The sequence below is a fragment of the Alligator mississippiensis genome, chromosome 13 (assembly GCF_030867095.1).
Source record: "Alligator mississippiensis isolate rAllMis1 chromosome 13, rAllMis1, whole genome shotgun sequence".
Taxonomy (NCBI): Eukaryota; Metazoa; Chordata; order Crocodylia; family Alligatoridae; genus Alligator; species Alligator mississippiensis.
The window spans coordinates 30314924-30336723 of record NC_081836.1 but is presented as its reverse complement, the minus strand read 5'-3'; the positions used below and the strand labels follow the sequence as shown (position 1 = coordinate 30336723).

The window sequence follows — 21800 nt, the reverse complement described above, 5'->3', positions numbered from 1 at the left end:
TTTTGCAAGTATGCCACAAAATAGCCCTACACTCTTCCTGAGTGCCCCTCCAATTCTCTTCCCCTACCCTACCTGCTGCTCCGTTTTCTGCCCTGTGCCCTGACCACATTCTTACTGCAGAGACTGTATCATCCTGGTCACTGTTGTGTTATGTTGTTAGTGTTATAGGCCTCAACAATGTTGTGAGTTGAGTCTAAGGGGTTCTAAACACTTAGAAGAATGGTGGGGAACTGAGGCAGGGCAGGTGCTGTGTGCATGCTGGCCTGGCAGGAACTGCCAACTGTGGAGCTTGACAGGGACCCCTCTTGATATCATCCCTTGGACCTCAGGTAGAGCTTATAGGACGGGGGAAAGGCTGAGTTTTTCCTTCCTCTTCCATGATCTTAGTCCAGGACTGGATTCTGAAAATGACCTTTAGAAAATCTAGGGAGTCTTTAGTGACTGAAGTATTGTCTTCTCGGTGTTCCTCTGCCACATTCCTTTATCACATAAAATCATCAGTCAATACCATGTGATGGCCTGGGGTCTTCTCTCTGGCCTGACCAGCCCCAGCACAGTCTAAAAGCAGCTTGCTGTCCTACTGAATCTTCTCCCTCCTCGAGACATGTAGCTGCTTCTCTCAGCCAGGAGCACTTTATTGGAGCTATTGTAACAGTCTACAGCCATCTCCAGGATGCAGCATTCAGTGCTCATGTTGGGCTGTCTGTTCAATAAGTAGGTCCTGACAATCACAACATGTGTCTCATGACCTGGCTGTCAGAAGACAGAGCAGGGCCAGGGCAGCCAACTGCCCCACTCTGTCTTGATCCTTGAGTGGTAGGGCTGGGTCAGGACCTCCACTGGCTCTTCCCTCCATGCTTATTGGAGGAAGAGAGAAACCTTTCACCTCCCTGCAGAATCTCATCATCTGGATCCTGTCCCAGCCCTGTGCTGCAGCAGCAAGCCTGTCACGTCCCCATCTCGGCCGTTCTCCAGCCTCAGCATCTGTCACATGAACAGTTATAATGAATAGCAAACCTGACCTGGGGTGTATGGTGGGTGCCAAATGTATTCATGTGCAAATAGACCAGGAGCCAAGTTATGGCAGCATCAGGACAAGTGAAGTGAAGAGGTAGAGGCACAAGCACAAAGTTGATTGCACAATATGGGTGTAGGAAGTAGTGAAACTGGACTGGAAACCTTGGAAGCTTAAGGTAGGGAGAGCAACATCATAGCCGTATTGAACTGGGGAGTGGAGTGCTAGCTTGCATCCTTCAGATGCAGCAAGTACCACTGTCTAGTGCATGCTGACATCTCCAAGGTTCAGGTATCAGTGAAGTTGTGATGTTACCCTACACAGCACTCAAGTGCTGGAGATGCTCCCCCCTCTGCAGGACGTCATAAAAGCATTTGTACTTTTGGAATAAGAGATCAGTAACAATGGCATAGTTCATAGCTTCCCTTACCACCAGGGATCCTAGCTTCCTCTGTTTAAAAATCCCAAATTCTCTGATTTCCATTTTTACAGAAACCCAACACAGATTAAAAACTCCAAAATCCTTGTTTTTCGATTATTAAAATGAAACACCACCATATATATAGGTATCATTTGAACTCAATGTTTTATTGCTATATTTACAATTTTAAAGCAGCTTGGAAGCCTACCAGTACCTCAGTCATTATAATAAAATAAATTCTAAATACTTATATATTTTGGCATTTGATGTTGGGTTATTTGTCATGAAAAATCAGAGATCCCCCTGCCCCCTTTGCTCATCAGGATGCTGGTCCAGCTGCAGCTGTCCCCACCCACTGCTTTGAGGTGCTGAGCAGCCCTGATATTCCAGTCCCCTGCCCCTGCCCGAACCGTTGCCCCTCATTCCCAACCCACAGCCCTCCCAGCCCTGCTAGTGCCCCTCGCTCCCAACCTGCTGCCCCCCCACCCCCGTCCTGTAGTGTGTGAGGAAGGGGGTGGGTATGTGGGGAAATGGGTAGGTGTGGGCACAGGTGATGTGTAGGGGAAGGGAGGGGGGCACATGCCCCCAACCTGATTACTGCACCTATAGCAGGGTGTGGGGCTGAAGCTAGGCTGGAGCAGCTCTGGGGAAGAGCCACCTCTGTGACCAAGTAGGAGGACCTGGTGCAGGAGAGAGCAGTGTGTGGCCATGGCCACCAAGATGAGGCACACCCTGCCCACCCAGTAGCAGTGGGGGCACAACTCTGTGCTGCTGCTACCATGCCTCACCTTGGCAGGCATGGCAGAGTGGCACTCCCTCCCATGCCAGGTCATGCCCACTGGGCTGTTGTAGCAGTTCCCTGGCCAGAGTTGGCCTGGCCAGGCTACAGTCCTGTACCCTATGCCCCACTACAGGTGCAGAAAGCTTGGGGGAGCACATGCGCCCTCCACGCATTGCTTGTGCCCCTACACTGCACTGCCTGTGCCCCTCCCTGCCCCCCCCGACTTACTTGGAGGGAGCTATGGGAGCTGCTCTCCATCCCACTTCCTGGATGCCACATGGCGCCCCTTGTGTCCCACTCTTCCCAGCCCCTATCAACCCCTTGCAGGGTGGGACTCTGCCAGCCTGCAAAAGGAAACCCGCCATTTCCCAGGTTTTTCTCCTTTAAAGGACAAAATCCACATTTCTGTGTGGCAAACGGAAAACCCAGATCCCTGCTTTTCATAGAGGGAGAGGTGTCTGAAACATGCAAGAGAATCTAGAAACTCTGTATCCCATCATCTTCATCATCTGCAAGCCCTCATGATTGAGGAAGATCACTCCCACAGATCAAGTAAAGGGTTGTAAATGAGTCCACTGATGGCTAAGAAGACTGATCCTAGAGCCACAGACTCTGGCAAATGCCACAGGTGGTGGTTAAAGGGAGGGTCAGACCATGGATTTCTCTATTGTTTTACCTTTCATTCCATTTCTGTCATTTTTCTGCCTCTGGGCTAAGACAGCTTTTCTCAAAGTAAGATGTAGGACTGTGAGAAGCTTCAGGAGCTAATTCGATTTGGAGGAGTTTTGGCACAATTCGGTGGTCAAATCTCCAAATCCAAATCAAATCAGGAGACCAATTAAAATGTCCGAATCCATTTGGAAAAGATTTCTGAGCGTTTCAGTGGTTTGGGCAGTCCCCACCTGTTCCAGCAGGGAGCTGGACCCAAACTCCATGCTGGTAAGTAAGGGCTGTGGGAGGGGGGCTGGAGGAGGTGAAAGGGGACCATGGGTACCCCAGCTCCCAGCCCTTTAAGAAGAAAAAAACAACCCCCCCGCCCCGTCTCACTGGCTCCTGCAGCAACCTCTGGGCTTCTGGGGGCTCATGGCCGAGGGCAGTGGGGACCGCTCCCCTCTTCCCCCCCCCTCCTGATTCCGTGAATTGGGGCTTTTTTTTTTAAAGGGCCGGAGCTGGGGCAGGCAGGGCAGCCATGGGGGGGCGGGGGGGCTGGGAGAGTGGGCGGGGGTCAGGGGGGCTTGTGGCAGAGCCTCCCATGCAGCATGGGGAAGGGCGGGGCAGCAGGCATCGCCCCCCTGCCGGGCAGCACCCAGTGAGTCAGGGCTTTTTTTTCCAAAGAGCCAGGAGCTGGGGTGGGCGGGGCAGCCATTGAGAGCAGGTAGGGGATGGGGCCTGTGTGATTCGGAGATTTGGCTGATTTGGCAGCAGCCGAATCTCCAAATCAGATTTGGTCGAATCAATTCAGGACAGTGATTTGAATCACTAAATCGAATTACTGTCCCCCAAATTGGCTGAATCCAAAGCGAATACTAGCCCCTTTGCACAGGCCTAGTAAGATGTACCTTCTCTCACAAGGCATTGCCACGTAACCCTGTCCTGAGTTAGTTTTTCCCAATTTGTGGTGTCAATACCACACTTCTTAATGTTCTCCTTGAGGTTGTCCTTGAAGCATTTTCTTTGGCCTCCCATATGTCCTTTGTCCTTGGCTGATTTGGAAGTATAGCAGTACATCAGGCATGCGCACACAGTGCTCTGTCCACCTCAACTGATGTTGAAAAGTTAATACTTCCATAGTGGTGGTGTTAGTGTTGGTGAGGACACTGGCATTTGTGCAATGATCCTCCCACTTTATGCCAAGGATCTTGTGGAGGTAGTGTTGGTGATGGCATTCCAGGCTTTTCAGGTGGTCCCTGTAGGTCACCCAAGCTTCACAGCCATAGAGAAGAGTTGGGATTACCAGATCCTTACATAGCAGGAGTTTTGTTTGAGTCCTGATGTTATGATTTTTGAACAGGGATGGTTCAGTCTTCCAAAAGCAAAACTGACATATTGGGTCCTATACTGGATCTCCTTGTCAATGTTGACCTTCTTTGAGAGATGGTTGCCAATATATGCAGTGTTCAACATTCTCTAGTTCCTGTCCATCATTGAGGACCTTTGCCACGGGAGTTGATTGGCCCAGAGCAGGCTAGTGACATACCTTTATTTTTCTGATTTTAAGGGTCAGTCCCAGGCACTGGTATGCTTGAGAGAAGCAGTTAACGTCTGTTTGCAGGTCTTCCTCTATGTGCAACGACAGCACAATCATTGACATACTGAAGTTCCATAATCAAAGTCAAAGTAACTTTGGTTTTGGTACAGAGGCGGGACAGATTGAAAAGGTTCCCATCCACCCATTATCTATCTTTCTTGTGGTTATAAAGATGCTCTGTATCTAGGAGGATAGTGTAAAGAGAAAGAGGCAATAGCTGGGAACTCAAGTGAAAGTGTAATGCCTATCATTATACACAAAACTGGGGCCTGTCTTAAAGAAAACTACCAGCAGGTTTCCACACAGCTTGAGTTCAGGTTTTGTCTTCCAAAGATACCGAAAACCAGATTCTGTTTAGAGATGCCTAGTGGCTTAAATCATTTGCTGCGAGTAAATGTATCCTCACAGCACTCTGGGCACAGACAGAAGTTACATTTGTTGCAGGATCGGCCCCCTGAAGGTGGTCCACAGCCATGCCATGATACATGTGCATGGTTGGAGAGTGCTTTAAAAGGGGCCAATCATGCAACAAAATAACCCTCATCTAATGAGGTAGCAAATGAAGACGTTCCACTTTGGAGAACCTTAGGACATTTGTGTTCCCTAGGATTCATTTGTTGTGTGGTCGTGATTGGAACTAGGCTGATGCAGCCCAGCACTGCCCCCTATGCTGTCTGCAGGAAAGGATGGGAGAGGGGAAGCAAGTTGCTGGCTGGTGTTTGTCTGGCTTGAGCTGGAGTGGGGACAGCTGGATTGGAGCCTCCCTGCCTTGCCACCCTCTCCAGCCCCCACACCCCCAGCTCAAGCCGGGTGAACCTGAGCCAGTAGTTCACCACCCCACCCCACCCCACCCCACCCTACCCCCCTCCCCCTTCCCTTCCTGCAGACAGCCCCGGAGCTGGCGATGGGGTGGGGGAAAGAGACGGCTCCTTGGCTCAGGCAGGCTTCTCGGGCTCCTGCAGGCAGGCTTGATCCCCCTCCCTGACCCAACAGGGTTGCGGGAGGGGGGACACTCTAAATCATGACACTTTATGGAAAGTGCCATTGGGGGCCTGCAGATCTGTCAGCACCCAATTCTGTCAGCTGGAGCATTAGAAATACCTCATTTCCCCACATACATTATGCACCTTGTTTTTGAAAGGCAGAATCAAGGAAAAAAAGATCTTTACTTGTAGTAAGTAACTGAGTAGCAGTAGCTGGAGAATTGAACCTGCTGGTTGTTCTGCTCTTCGTGGATTGCTGTAGATTTTACTGTCAGTTTCACCAGGAGCGGCACAAACTGCTCTTACTTTATTTCTCACATATACTATACACTCCTGATTCCAGTAGCTGTTTTTTGGGGGAAAAGATACATTTCTTAAGTGAGAAAATACGGTACTGCCTATAGTTTCTGTGCTGAGAACCTGTTAACTGGAGAACTAGATAACTGGATACTTCTTAGGCATGTGGTAAAAAATGTTAGACCACTGCTAGCAAATTTGCCATAAATTAATACAACTAAATGAAAGGAGGCGGAAAAAAGCTTCTGATTCTCCAGGTGGAGTCATTTACCTGCAGTTGATCTGGCCATATCATGACTATTCTAGTACTGGTGTTAAGTGAATCAGGCTCTGAACATTACAGATTTTCATGTCATTTGGGTCAAGTAAGGAAATGAGATGACTCAGCTTCTCGCTTTTGTCACAGGAAGGAGCACAGAGTTGTGCTGTTGGTTTGTTTCTAGTACTTTCAGGAATGAGGGGCTGTTCCAGGCTCTTACCTCCTCACCAAAATTAACCATGAGGCTTAGCATTACCTCTTTGCTCTTGCACAGCTTGTTCTCCAAAACAAACCCCAGTAATTCCTTACAAAGAGCTGTATCCTTCCCCACCCTACTGTGCAAGATGAAGCTCTTGAGACTGAGTATACTCAGCTGTTGCTACTGATGTTGATACAGGCTGCAGGGCCAATGATAATTGGTGCATGTGGTCATCAGTGGATTGCAGACTCTAAGCTGATAGAGGTGCTCCTGAGAACCTTGTGCCCTTGGGCCTGCAAGATTTCTCCAGTGATGTAGCCAGCATAGCAGTTTATGCCTTCCCCTTCATTGCTGGTGGAAGGATTATGGCTCAAGATAAAGGAAGGTGCCTGAGTTTCCCATATGTTTCCTGAATGCTGTATCATCATTTGGAGCAGCCAGGCCTACAACTGACCCAGTACTGGGAAGGCCTTCTTTATACCCCCCACCAAGCCAGACTGTATTGTATTGTCCCTGTGTCATAGCCAAGGACACGTTGCTAGACCTCTTAAAACATCCTCAGGTGAATGCCTGGTAGGATACAAGACAGGCAAGGTTCTTTGGGTAGATGTGTTATCTTTTATTAGACCAACTAGGATACAGTAATGTCTTATTATGTGGCTACCATCCTCTGCTGGATTAAATAAAGTTAGACTTGGTCAAGTAAGTGAGATCCTGTAAAATTCTGTGTGGATCTGGGTAGTTGACATGAATGAGTCTGTTATACTTGTAGAAAACATTTGCCACTGGTGTGAAGGCCCATACCCTTCATTTTCAGTACTTCAGTGTGTGCCCACAGGCTCTGATAGCTCTTGGCCTGGGTTCTGTTAGCAATTCGTGTGTAAAAGGGTTAAGCTTTGTGTTCTCTGCCTTTCAGGGAACAGTGCCTTCTTGACCTTAAATTGCTTGATTGGATTGTGCTACCTCACAGTGAAGTCCTGAATGAAGGCCTTACAGGAGCCTGGGGTGTTGCTTTGATGGGTAATTACTAGGCTGGGGGTTGGCATACCACATAGAGCTGTTTGGTTCTTAGCAAGTGTGTTGCAATTGGGCAATTGGCTTTTTCAGGAGGATTCATGCAGGGTAAAAGGCACCTGCTGAGTAGGTCTGTGGAAGCTTAGTTGTGTGCTGAGTTGGATAGAATGGGTCCTGCTGAGCCAAGATTTATTTAGGAACTAAAAATTGGAATAAAAGGGCATAAGGGGTCTTCACTCACATGTGAAAGGGGCCCTGGCCAGAGTGTCTGAGCAGGAAAAAGCCCTCTAATTGTTTGGCAAAGGGAAGACCAAGCATAAGCCCATTAGTGAGAAATTCAGGACGTTTATATCCTCAGAGGGCCCTGGCCCTAAGGGGGCAGCCAGCACCTGTGTCTCAAGGAAGTTTAGAGGAGCCACAAATGTACTGCCCCCAGGAGCAGAAGGGGAGCCACCTCGGTAGTCTCTTCCAGTCGAGGAAGATGTGCTTCTGCTTGTGACTGCGCCATTGTCCCAGACTGCCTCTGATTAGGCAAATGGGAGTCTGTATAGGACTAGGTGGTAACCCAAACAATGTGATCTTGAACAAGCTGTAACTCTGCCAGACCAATGGCTCCCTGGTACTGACATCGATGCTGTGTCTTCCCCCATCTGTTGCTTTTCTGGGTGCTGTCACATAGCCTGAGCCCTTTGTAGGGCTGTGAAATGCAGGATTTGAATCTGACTTACTCCTTGCCTGAGGGATCCTTGCCCTGTCCTACCTGGTTATGGCAACAACCTGTCAGTACATGACCAGTCACAGAGAGGATGACATCAGGACGGGGCCTGGTTTTTCTATGCTCAGCCCTGGGGCGCTTTCTTCGGCTTACAAACATCTCTTGGAGTCCTTGGGTGTGTGGGTCCATGCCTGGGCTGTGGCTCTGAGGATGAGTATGCAGAAAGGAATAGGTTAGTGGAGCCTTCACTTTGATAATTTCATTTAAAGGCCCTTTTATGTGTTGGAAGCCACCCCCATTTCCTTCCCTCCTATTTGTTTTGGTGCCCATGGGAAATGGGACAGCCCAGGCCTTTCAACAGACCCCTGTATCTCAGCTGGTACCTGACTGATGAGGTTACCAGAGGGCAGCAGTGTGTGTGACAAAAACCAACTGGATCTCCAACACTGTTTGTGGTGACAGGCACCAACCCTGAGAGGGGTTGATAGTCAGAGGGCTTCCCTTCCAGCCCCACTTCCTTCTGGTCTGTTCTGCCAGATTAGCAGAGGAGCATCACAGGCAGAGCTCTCCTATCACACGTCAACAAGATCTCTGTGCTCAGAAAGCGCTCGAATGCACAGTTGGAGCATCCAGGTAATGTTTGGGGTAATGTTCTGCCAGACCCTGGGTATTCTGGGTAGTGGGAGGGGTCCCTGCATCCCAAGATGAATTGAGGCAAGTTCTAGTTGAACTGTTTTTTTTCCTTAAATGTAATTGTGTTCCACTGTCATCACAGCTGCTTATTTGACTGCAGCAGAGACCCTAGCTGAGATTAATGCCCCAGAATATTTGGGTGTACAAACATCTCAGAAGAGGTCTTCCTTGTGTTAAAGAGATCATACTCTAAACCACGGTGCCATGAGATCTTTTGGAGGGGCCATGGGGTGCTGCACAACTGTTAGGTATGCAAACACCTGCATATGTTTCACAAGAGAAACCCAGAGATTTCAAATAGGAATCCATAGCATCAAACCTGTTCTGACCTGCTATGTGCTTTCAGAGCTCTTTGCAACAAAAGAATTGCTCTTTTATGTTTCTGTAGTCAAGAAATGAGTGAAAGCTAAAAGAAAGCATTTTTGAATGGTACCGTGAGTCCAACAAGGGGTGCCTTGAGCCTAAGAAGGCTGAGAACCACTGTTTAAATAGACTGGAGCATCAACCAGTAGGAAAAAGGAAGCAGTGCTAATTACTGAGAAGCTGAGAATTAGGCCAGGCATACACTAGAAAAGCTTTAAAATCTTGCACCTAAGAAAGGTCTCTTAATAGAGGGGCTGGTACATAAGTAGGTAGAAGTGGGGGGAAAATTATGCCCCTCACTGACAGCGCTTTGCTAACAAAAGGTTTAAATTGCGGGGAGGGAGGGAATCGAGCTCCAATTTGGAGCCCATCTAGTGAAGAGGGGCTGTGTGCCTGCAGTGTCTCTCCCATAACCCCCCCAGCTCCAGTGTTGCCTTCAGGATGGGAGGGGGAGAAGGTAGGGGAGGAAGCTCCAGTCTGGGGTCTGCCCAGTCTGCTCCTGTGGGGGGCAAGTGGAATGGAGCCCTGCCAAGGTAGGCAAACCCCAGACCAGAGCTCTCTCCCCTGCCTTCTCCCCCCTCATCCTAAAGACAGCCCTGGGGGTGGGACCCGGCTGATGCAGCCCAGCTCTGCTCAGGCACAGAGACAAATGGAAGGTGGAGAAGCTGCTCTGCTTTGCAGCACCTTCATCTGAACCCTCATTAAGTGAAGGTTAATTTGTCGAGTGATCGGGGACTTTTAAAGTGCTCTGCAGCTGTGCACTTCTGTCAGCGCAAGGCTGTAGAGCACTTTCAGGGGGCTGATCACACGACAAATATCACTACTATCAGTGCCCATTGTTTCTCAACAGGACCAGGAGTGGGGAGGCCCTGGCTAAAACCAAGAAGTAAAAAAAAAAAGGTATACATGCATGCACCACAGTGCTGGGCACTTTTACAAGTGCCCAGGGCCACAGCGCATTCATTTATATAAAAGGTGAAATGCACGTGAGTGCTGAGAAAATGGAGGTGGTGCACTTCTGAACTAAAACACATCAAAGATGTTTTAGTTCAAAAGTACACTGCCATTTTCTGTACGCTGACACGCATTTTGCTATTTATACAAATGCAGGTGACACAATGATTAATCAGGTCTGCTTCAAGGCGCTGGATTTCCGGCATGTCAGAGCGGACAAAGGTACATGTATAAATGCCCAAGACCAGGGCCTGTTCATGAATCCTCGCTGAGGTGTGACAGCTCCCTGATATAGAAACCTGCTCTAGACCTGCTCTGGCTTGTATTGTCAAAGAAAGAGGATTCAAATCCTGGTAGTAGAAGTGAAATCATACCAAATGTAAACCTTTTATCCTCCAGAAGCCAGTGGTGGCTCATGTACACGTTCTGTCCTACAAGAATCTAAGAGGAGGTTGTGGGGTCACTTGTGGGTCTGGGTTTGGCTTCTGGTCCAGGCAGTAACTGTTTGTGAAGTAAAGTTATCTTCCAAACGCTGCAGCAACATGTGGCACGTGATTTGTATTAAGCACAAACATTAGCATACAGATATTAGCATGTCTGCCTGCTCATGTGTGATCCTGACACGTGGATAGTGACACAAAACTAGGTTTCCAGCACTGAAAACCTCCTTATAGCAGTTTCCTTTCAGTATGAACAGATGACCAAGTTTCGGATGTTAAACCTTGATGTACCGTTCTGTGGTGCCTAAACATTTTTCAGGTGTTCTTGATGCCATGGAAACCCTGTGTAGTTGTATTGTTTAATAGATTGTGCAGAAGGCACCCAACAACTGCAAACATACAAGTTTTCACACCATTTTGAGTTTCTGCTTTGTCTCCTTTGTTTGCCAGGCACCGTTTTCCTGTATGAAATGGTCTATAGCACAGGGAGTTACCAAGTAGCTGGATAATATACTGCAAGTAAATATATTGTTACGTTCAGCACCTCTGCTCCAAACTGAAATCCCTGGGAGATGCAAGTGCTCAGGACCACTGAAAATCAGGTCAGTTTAGAAGCTTAAGCTTAGGACCTCACATTGGAAAAGACCATCGCCAAGTGCCTCATAACTGGTTTTTAAAGTTCAGCTAAAAATAACTCTCCAGCCACTTGTTTTTGTGGTCCTGGTAGTCGTGTTCTGTTCTCTGGTAATGGAGCACCCTGTTCCAGTTAATGTCTGTAAGAGTTTACAGCCTTTTCTGGAATAAAGAGAATTATTTAGGTATCTAATGACCAGAGAAGCAAGAAGTCTGTCCTTCCTCATGCAGGCTCATTATCCAAATTACAATAATTAAACAGGCCCTGATGAGTATTGCTGTGTATATCTGCCAGTCTGTTAAATGCTGCTGATAACCTCACCTGACCAATTACAGCTGCTCTCCAGTGTGCTGGTAAGTTAAATGAAAGCTCGAGGTTGTGTATGATAGCAAGGGGGCAGTTTCTGTGTACAAGTTGGCTAGGGACACTCAGTGCAGGTTATTCAGAACTGGGAACAAGCCCCCAGATCCACCCCAAGGGGGGGTGGATTTGGAATTCAGCTCTGGAGCTTGCAGCAAGGGGCCTGTCCTACTGAAGCAGCAGCTGTTGCTATAGCATGGCCCACAGCACTGGGCTGGGGATTAAGAGACAGGACTCTCCTACTAGCTTTTGAGTGACTTCAGGCAAGTCATCTCATCTTTTAGCCCTTCCATCTGTATAAGGGGAACTTTTCCTTTGGAAAAGTGCTTCGGGCTCTACTGATGAAGAAAGAGCCATGTTTATCATGAATGCTTGGCATTGTGTTGGGAGCTGTACCAACACAAAGGCTGTGACTTTTCAGAGGGCAGAAGAGACTGTATATCCAAGAATCACTGCAAGCGAGCAGAGTTGGGTGTCTACCTTGCCTAGGCTCCTCTGAAAATCCTAGCCAAGCCCATGGCCTGAAAAGCTTCCAGCAAAGTGCAGTGGAAATGAAAGGGGTCAGGGAAGAGACTCAACCTAGTTCTCATTCTGCCATTGTGGTCTCTGGGAGGAGGCTCACCCCTTGGCTATGTCCACACGAGCAGGGGTGTGCATTTGCAGCAGCACAAATATTAATGGTAGCAGCACACATTTGTGCACATCCCTGCTCATGCGGTTTACAACAGGACACATTGTCTCTCTGCTCCATGTGCTGCGGGGGGGTGGGGGAGCCCTTGCACTGAGATATGCACACAGAAGAGCAGCCAGTCCAGGGCTGCCTGCTCCCCCATCTTGAGGCACCCTGCACCCCTGCCAGCCACTCCCTGGCTGGCTGGGGCACAGGGTGCTTCAGCATGGGAGCTCCACATGCCTTACCATGGGGGCTGCACAGCAGTCCCCATACCTCAGCATGTGGAGACAAGGGTGCAGCCAGCCTAGGGCTGGTTGCTCCCCTGTCTCTGTGTCCCAGTGCGAGGGCTCTGCTGCAGAGCCCTCTCCATTTGCTGCTGAGCTGCCTGCTCCCCCGTCTCCACATGCCACTGCCTGGCTGGCTAGGGCACAGGGTGCCTCAGTACAGAGGCTCTGCAGTGCACACCACCTGCTCCCCCATCTCCATGTTTGTCCTGACACACAGCGCTTTGGCATGCTTTTGGCTTTTTTTCTCAGGGCTTTTTTTTTTTTGCTGTTGGGAAATCCTGGTAGCAAATTTTGCCCCAGCGCTGCAAATTAGCAGTGTGGGGCATGGTTTAACTTGCAACATGTGCAGTTTGTGGTGCCGCAAAGAGGTTTGCATTTCCACAAACCACACATGCCTGTGCATCTGGATCTGGCCCTTGAGGGCACAGCTGGGCTTGCTGCCTCTGTGTGTTAAACCAGGGGCTGAGCAAAGCAGGGAAAAGAATTGAGTTCTGCCCACTTGGCCATTTACGACAGAACGCAATCCAAGTAGGAGCAGGCCAGCTTGTGAACTGTGAATGGACTTCCTGTTGCCTCATGCAGAGGATATAGCACCCATTGGGACTGTCCAGTATGATCAAAGCCTTGATTTGGCTCTGTCCTGAGCAACAGGCCACATCCTCAGCTGGTGTAAATTGTCATAGCTCTTTGGCAGTGAAGGGAAGGCCAGTGATTTACACAGGCGCAGGATCTGGGCCTGGCAGTCCATCTGCCTGACAGATCAGAACTGATATCGCTTGCCCACTGCCTGGTGCTGTGTTCCCTGGGGAGGGCAGACAGTAACTTGTAGTGTCAGACTGAAGCCAGTGGAATTCTTTCTATTAACTTCCATCTGGCCCAGGCATCAAAACCAGGAGTAATGACCCAGCCCGTAAGAGTTACATGTAGTTGTATATTTAGCTAGCCTACATCTTTTTTTCAAGAACACCTGTGTTGCTAGGAGCAGAACCTGCATGCCAGGGTGCTAGGTACAATGAATAGAGGGCTTACATCTTCAGGACAGGTACAAACTTGAATTGGTGCTGTGGTGAGATCCACAGGTTGTCATGGTTAAACAAGCCCATGTGCCATGGAGTGCACACAAACATAGTGGCAACTGCTTGCAACATCTGTGACCATTCTGTGCCTCAGTTTCCCTGGCTATATTTTGTTTAATATTTACCCACCTTTGCATCCTCAAATGACATAATGGTTGTTGTGGGTATTTATTATTTTACTGGTTGGGCAGAGGCTTGTGAGAGAAACATGGCCAGTCCTGGCCCAGTCTGTGGCTGAGTGGCTTTAACGAGGAGATACGCATCTTGTTGGTCAATACAGTGGTTTGGAGAAATCTGGGTTCAAGTCTTAATTCTGTCATAGGTGCACTGTCTGACCTTGGGAAAGTCACTTAACCTGCCCCTGTCTCTCCTGAGATGGTAATGCTTCCTTTGTGCATTTAGACCAGGGGCGGGCAATTATTTTGGGTGGAGGGCCGCTTACCGAGTTTTGGCAAGCCATCGAGGGCCACATGACAGGCAGCCAGGGCCAGATAAAAAATTTATAAAATTAATATTTAGGGGCCCATGGGCCAGATAGAATGGCCTGGCAGGCTGCATCCAGCCCGTGGGCTGCATTTTGCCCACCCCTGATTTAGATTGTAAGCTCTTGCCTCTCATTAGCATCTAGTGGGATGAAGACTCGTGTGGTTTCTAAAAACAACAGCGATTTTAACAGGCAGAGCACATATCTCACTGGGAGGTCATTTCTTAGAAAGCCAAGAATTTACTAGGGAGGAAAAAAACCCTAGTGCCTTTAGAAGAGTCCTCATTAAGGATCCAACAGCTTCCGCATTTCACAAGAGAAACTAATTCAAGGCAATTGCTGGGGCGAAAACACTTGCAAGGTCAGAATAGAACTCCACCACTGGCTCAGGAGAATCAATGAGCTGCACCTGCCTTGAGCAAGCAGTCCCTAATATAAGCTGCTGCTGCTGCGTGAGAAAAAGCACGTAGGAGTGGAAATACCTCCTGGGTCACAAAGTCCTGTTCTCTGCTAGTACACATCAAGTCATCCTTTGTATCAACTGAGAATAATAACAAAGTGGTATTGAAGCCCTGGACAAGATGATACCTGCAGATGAGAGGTTCTGATATCTAGACATGTATTCTGTTCAGGATGCTGGTTTATATCCTTCTCTGAAACATGGGCCCCTGGTGGTTCATCCCAACTATGCTGATTAAATTGGTTCGGATTTATAGATTCATAGATGTTAGGGTCGGAAGGGCAGTAGGTCATCGAGTCTGACCCTCTGCCCTGGGCAGGAAAGAGTGCTGGGGTCAGACAACCCCAGCTAGGTGCTTGTCCAATCTCCTCTTGAAGACCCCCAAGGTTGGGGAGAGCACCACCTCCCTTGGAAGCCCATTCCAGATTCTGGCAACCCTTACTGTGAAGAAGTTCTTTCTAACGTCCATCCTAAATCTGATCTCCATCAATTTGTGGCCATTGTTCCTAGTTACTCCCGGGGGTGCCCTAGTAAATAGAGTATCTCCTATTCCCTGCTGCCCTCCCTTGATGAATTTATAGGCAGCCACAAGATCACCTCTCAGCCTGCTCTTGCGAAGGCTGAAGAGATCTAGGTCCCTCAGTCTCTCCTCGTAGGTCCTTGCCTGCAGGCCTCTCGACATACGAGTGGCCTCCTCTGAACCCTCTCAAGATTCTCCGCATCCCTTTAAAGTGCGGCACCCAAAACTGCACGCAGTACTCCAACTGTGGCCTGACCAGTGCCACATGCAGGGGAAGCATCACCTCCCTGAACCTGTTCATCATGCATCTGCTAATGCATGATAAAGTGCAGTTAACCTTGTTGATCACTTTATCACATTGATGACTCATGTTCATCTTGGAGTCAACTATGACTCCAAGATCCCTTCCCGCTACTGTGCTGCTGAGAAGGTCATCCCCCAGCCTGTAAGTGTGTTGGTGATTCTTTTTGCCCCAGTGCAGCACTTTGCACTTCTCTTTGTTGAACTGCATCCTATTTCATTCTGCCCACTTTTCCAACCTGTCCAGATCCGCCTGGATCCATTCCCTACCCTCTAGTGTGTTAACTTTGCCCCATAATTTGGTATCATCTGTGAATTTGAACAGGGTGCTCTCCTTGTCCAAGTCACTGATGAAAACATTGAATAGCACCGGTCCAAGGCCCGAGCCTTGCGGGACTCCACTGCCCACATCTTTCCAGGTCAATATCGACCCATCCACCACCACTCTCTGGATGCAACCCCTAAGCCAATTTGCCACCCACCTGGCCATGTAATCATTTACATTACAGCGTGTCAGTTTATTTAGGAGAACAGAATGAGATACCATATTGAAGGCCTTCTTAAAGTCTAGGTAGATGACATCTACCTTGACTCCTGAGTCTAAGCATTTTGTGATCTGGTCATAAAAAAAAAGGCTAGTAAGGCAGGATCTACCTCTAATGAATCCATGCTGATTTCCTTTCAGCATTATTTCCCCTGCTGGGCTCCCACAAATGTGATCCTTAATGATTTTTTCCAGAGTTTTCCCAAGGATAGAGGTGAGATTAACTGGCCTATAGTTTCCCGGTTCCTCCCTGCTGCCCTTCTTGAAAATAGGAACCACGTTGGCCCCTTTCCAGTCCTCTGGGACCTGATTGGAGCACCATGAGTGCTTGAACAGCCATGCCAGTGGCTCTGCTATAACACTGACCAATTCCTATAATTTAATACAACCATAGGAAATCCTCTTTGTTCCCCCTGCCTCCATGGGAATGAGAAGCAAGCAGCCAGTGGTGAGACAGGAAAACAGGAGAGGGGAGCCCTTTTCACCCTACCTTTTGCCTTGGAGAGACCCTCTATGTGGGTCAGAGCTTGATGGGGAATGGCTGGTCTGCTCAGGATAGTACCTTCCTGTATGCATGTAAGTGTAGCTGCTCCATTAGTGTTGGCCAAGAAGTGAGGACAAAGAGTTTCTTATTCCTTCTGCAGGAAAGCCCTTAATAGCGTTTTTAAAGGATTAATTACTATCTTAGTGCTGACTGATCTACCATCCTCAGCCCCTGAGGATACCCCTGACTCATACATGAGGGAGTTAAAATGAGCAGTAGTAAGAGACTGCTACTTTGGGGTCCTCAGCTAGAGGGGAAAGGCTCTGAGCACCTTTCTTCCTAGCTACCTGCTTGAGTGTGCTTTCCTTCCCATACACAAGTGTGCAATGACATATGACACACATGGTTAGGTGCTTGCATGGCTTCCAACATCAGGGATGAAGCCTGGCCAGTTGAGTGTCGGTCAGTGATCCCAGTAATGTGTCTTTAAACAAGAACACCAGTTAGGCCAGTAACTGCTACCTGGAGGGGAGGGGTGCCACAATACAAGTTTGCCCCAGGCACCATTTTCCCTAAGACCAGCTCTGTCTCTGGATGTCAGGTTTCCTGCCTCCGGAAGAAGAGTAATGATGAGGTAAATCCTTCCCCTTCTGACTTAATGAGCCATGGCGATTGTGCTCACCCAGGGTTACATTTGCTAAAATTCTGCTCCTGTGCAACTCCTGCGCCTTGCAAAAGGGAGCTTGTTGGCTCCAGTCCTGCTGCAGTCCCATCCCGGCTCCTCATGTCATTCTGCTGTCATAAGCTCCCAGAGACATGATTGTCATCCATGATTGCTTTATCTGTGTGTCCGAAGATGGTTGATAAGGCTGATCCAGGATCAATAGACTATGTTGCAACCCAGGCACATGCTTCTGTGCTGGGTGGGTGTTTCTGGATTTCTTGATTTGGTCCATGACACACTGTTTCTGCTGCTCCTGCTTTTCCATCTTCTGTTGTTGTCGTAAGGTTTCAAAGTACTGAGATCCTTGCAGCAGACTCTTCCTCTATTTGGGGTGGTTCTGGGTGATAGTCTCCCATGCATAGGCGATGTGTAGGAGGGGCATGTGCCCCCACAAGATTGGCTGCCGCCAGCTTCTATGGGTGGCTGCCGCTCATACTCGCCCCCCCTTGCTGCTGATGAAGCTGCTGGTGTCTGCGGGCGGTCCCTGCTCACTGCTCATGACCTCCCCTCCTGCCTCCAACACTGGCAGCAGCGGCTGTGGGCAGTCCCCGCTCACTGCCATGGTGTCTGTCCCCCTCCCCAACCCCATCTTGGGAGGCACCAGTGGTTCATGCTCCTATGGATTGATGTTGATGTTACATTTTTTCAGGTTGGCCTTGGACATCCTTGAAGCACTTTTTCTGCCCTCCTCTTGAGTGTATGCCTTGACTGAGCTGGGAAAATAAAACTTGCTTCAGGAGTCTGGAGCCAGACATCCAGATGACGTGGCTGGCCCAGAGAGGTTGACATTAGATGAACGTTGCCTCACTTCTCGTGGTGTTTACTTGCAAGAGAATGCTAATGTTGGTGCATCTGTCTTCCTACTGGATTCGAAGGATCTTCCGCAGGCAGTATTGATGGTGCTTCTCCAGCTGCTTGAGGTGTCTCCTGTATGTTGTCCATATCTCGGCTCCATACAGTAAGGTGGGGATCACAATTGTTTGATAAACCGTGAGCTTGGTTTCTGATCTGATGTCACGATCTTTGAACGCCCATTTCCTCAGGCGTCTGAAGGCAGCACTTGCAATTTTAAGGTGATGTTGGATTTAGATGCAGTCTTCTGAAGACAAAAGTACTGTAACAGGTCAACTGATGCTGTTATTCTCGTCCAGGGATGGGCAAAGTTCGGCCTGTGGGCCAGATCTGACCAGCAGTGAACTCCATTTCCCAGCAGCCCCTCCCTGCATGGCTGGGGCTGGTTTTCATGGAGACCCTGGCAGCAGCTGAACTGTGAGAACCCCAGGCCAAGGTTTTCATGGAGACTGGCCCCAGCAGTACTGGCAGGCAGCAGTGGTGCAGCCTCTTTCTGGTGGGGGGGCTGAGGGGAGGGCTGTGCTACAGGCAGGAGTGGAGCGGGCTCAGCTGCTGATGCCTGTGCAGGGTGGGCAGCAGCAGTGCTGCTGTGAGGAGTGGCTACAGGGAGATATGGGGAATTTTGGGGTGGCTATAGCCCCGCAAGCCCCTATCTAGCACCGCCCCTGCTGGTAGGGTGCGCACTAGGGCAGGGACCTGCTCAGGAGCCGGGCCCGGATCTTATGGTGGTGACAGCATGGTCCAGAGCCAGGGCAGAGCTGTGATCTACAACCTGCATGCTCCGGGCAGAGACATGCAGGCAGCTCTGCCCCAGCTCCGGACCACTCTGTCACTGCTGCAAGGAGCCAAGACAGAGCCACAATCTGCTGTCTGGACATCTCTGCCTGGGGTATGCAGGCTGCAGACCACAGCTGTGCCGTGGCTTTGGACCACCCTGTCATTGCTGTGAGCTCCAAAGCAGCTCCATGCCCTGCCAGTGCTGCTGGAGCCGGTCTCCACAGAAACCCTGGCCTTGCACAGCATAGCAGTTGTTAGGGTCTCCATGGAAGCCAGCCCCAACCACCCAGGCAGGGGCTGCTGGGAAATGGAGTCCAGCCACCAGCCAGATCCATCTCGCATTTTGCCCACCCCTGTTCTAGTCCCTGTAAGCCAAGTCACTTCATAATAGCGATTTGTAACCTGGGTGGTACTCCAAGAGGTACCCCCTCTCCAACTGAAAAGATCAAAGCAGGTGCACAAGTGCTGTGGGAGGTGTAGGGACTCTCTTCCTCCTATAGAGCAGAGCCAGACCACCACTGGGGACTTACCCGTATACCTTTTAATGAGGGAAAGCACAATGGCACCTTTCCACTGCAAGAAGACTTGCTTCTTGTTAGCTCACTCACCTCAAGTCACCCCCGCTGAGACTTGAACTCAGATCTCCTACATGGTAGGCAGAAACACTGCCACACAGCCACCACTGGTAGCACTGCACCAAGCTGCTAGGGGTCTTGACCTTCCCGGAGCCCCAGCCTCATGTCGAGCTGCCTGGCCTCTTGCTGGAGGAGCTGGAAGCAGAGCTGGGAACCTCTCAGGTCACTGCTCAGATCCTTGCTGGAGCTGGAGAACTTCTCCTGCTGGCCACAGCCTCTCGTAGGGGATCCTGGAGCCCAGCAGGAGTCTCTTCTGCCGGCCGCATGCCGTGCTGCTGAGGGTCCAACTGCTGCCTGCAGGTCCCACTCCTTCAGGCTCTTCTGGGGCAACTGCTCCTGCCCCGCTGGCTCAGCTCTTGCCAGCTCTTTGAAACTCCTTCTTTGTGGTTCCTCGCTGGTCTCCCTTGATTCAGCTGCGCTGCCCCTTTTATCCCCCTCCAGGTGACCCCAGAGGCCAGTCAGGGGACACGGAGGGTGAGTCTCTGGGGCCTGATTGGTGAGGAAAAGGAATCCCAAGTCCTCCAATCATCTTTTACCCCTTCAAAACCCCTGGGCCAAATCATTACCAGATTGGTGAGGAAAGGGAATCCCAAATCCTCCAATCATCTTTTGCCCTTTCAAAACCCCTGGGCTAAGTCACTGCCAGCCAGCCCGTCACATTGGCTGTGCCAGTAGGAGGAACCCCAGGTAGCTTTTAAGCAAATGATTGAAATGCTCTGGGCCATTGTAGTTTGGAAACAGATGGCTATCGACGTACAGCGAGGCTGTTCCGATATGCTGTAATTAAGGCATTCAATGAGCTTTAGTTCAAGTGCCCCTGCCACCATTTTTAAGCACAGGGACTCTGATACACAAGATGCAGGAGGCTACTGGGGCACGGCAAGTGCCACGGTCCGGCAGACTCGATTAATTAAGTCTGCTCTGACACCCTGGGATTCCAGCACATTGGAACGGCCTCTGCGCTCATGTATAGGCACCCCCCAGCACCTCAGTTCCCCATCTGCAGAATGGGGACAATATCAGGAGTTGTGTGCAAATGCTTTACCCTGAAGGGATACTGTTCAGATAAATACATTTATGACTGTGAGGTGCTCAGATACTACACTGGTGGGAAGGTCATGGGAACAACAGACTGACAGTCAGATTTCGGCGAGTCCTTTGGTGCAACACCTCTGTGCCCCAAGGTGCTGGCTCCTGGAGTCCTCTAGCTTCAGTGCCCCATGCCGATAAATAGCTTAGTAGCATCCTTAAAGTGATATTCTCAATCCTTTGGTCACATATGACTACAACAAGGTAATATCTCCTATGCTGTCACTTCAACCTTCCAGAATTTAAATCAGGGGCTGCTTGAGGCTTTGATCACTTAACTTGCCTTTTCAATCCCCGTCTCTAACTTGGAAAACTGTGGTTCAGGAAACACAACAGAGACTGACTGTCAGGAACAGGTTTTTTTGAGCTAGGTTGCAACCTTCAGTTTAGGGCTCTTCAGGAGAGATAGCTAATGAATGATCCAATAGCCCAGTAGCCCGCAGTTAAAAAGATAGTTGCAGCAAAGTCTGCTGAAGTAGTTATAGTTGTAAATGATTTAAAATGTCTTCAGGGAGGTTTTCAGCCACATGGCAATATCTTGCCTTGGTCTTCTGAAGAAAGCCGTAATATACAAAGTCCTCTGTAAGACTAGGAGTACCATGACCCCTTGAAAGCCAATCTGAAAATAACATGGCATGCAGTTGAGCGCCAGAAATTATAAAGCAAGGAGCAGAAATCAATCTTGTTTCTTGAGTCTAGATTTGCAGCCTCTAAGGTGAATGTGCCTTAAAGCCAATAACTGTTCAAAAAAGATCTATTAACATAGAACTCAAAGAACCCAGGAATAAGCAGAGTGGATCAACTTTTAGGAAATGCTCTGCCTGTTAACTTTTCCCTCTTTCCTCTTGGGTTGTCTGTAAATGGATTGCAAACTCCTGGGATCTAGTTACATTTTGGAATTAGCTGAATTTCTTTAGCAAAAAAATTGCCAGCCTGCAGGTGTTTTGATCCTGTAAATCCTTGCACATTGTGCTCTAGCAGCTGTGTGGGTTGGTTTGTGTAATGGGCTGGCTTAGCTTTCTTCTCCAACCAGCAACACCCCATACATGAGCATAAAGCTTCCTAGTGGACATTTTTGTTGTTTAATCATTTGCCATTTGCGTTTGCAGAGTTTTCAGCTGAACCGCCTTTTGCCAGGAGAGTTGCTTCATTAAAACATTCCTGGGGAAAGGTCCATGAGCAGAATGGAAGTCATTCTGGAAACAACAATTCATGTGTAGGGAAATTGTGTGAGGCCTTACAGTGAGAAACCATTCCTGCTCCAATATTGTGCTTGTGCTTATCCTGTAGCCAGGTAGGGTGAGGTAAGGTGGTTGACGGCATGGATGCTATATAGACCCCTGTGCTGTATAGAAAAACCTACTGGTATAAAATATGGGAAAGTATTGTACTATAAGGACAGTCTGAGTAATATTAGATGTCAGTTAAAATGAGCTTGTGTATGTGTGTGAGAGAGACACCCCTCAGGTTGTGTGCAGGATGTTGATGGCCTAATAAGTTAGCATCTCTCCTATACCTG

The 21800-nt window shown here is 49.1% G+C and overlaps 1 long non-coding RNA gene across 1 annotated transcript in view; it reads left to right on the top strand.

Moving 5' to 3' along the window:
- The window catches only part of LOC109284503 (uncharacterized), a 42523-nt gene extending 24595 nt beyond the window's left edge, over positions 1-17928 (top strand). The window contains exon 4 of the long non-coding RNA XR_009456432.1: positions 17578-17928. This is a non-coding gene — a long non-coding RNA (uncharacterized LOC109284503). The remainder of the gene's footprint in view (positions 1-17577) is intronic.
- The last annotated feature ends 3872 nt before the right edge of the window (positions 17929-21800 follow it).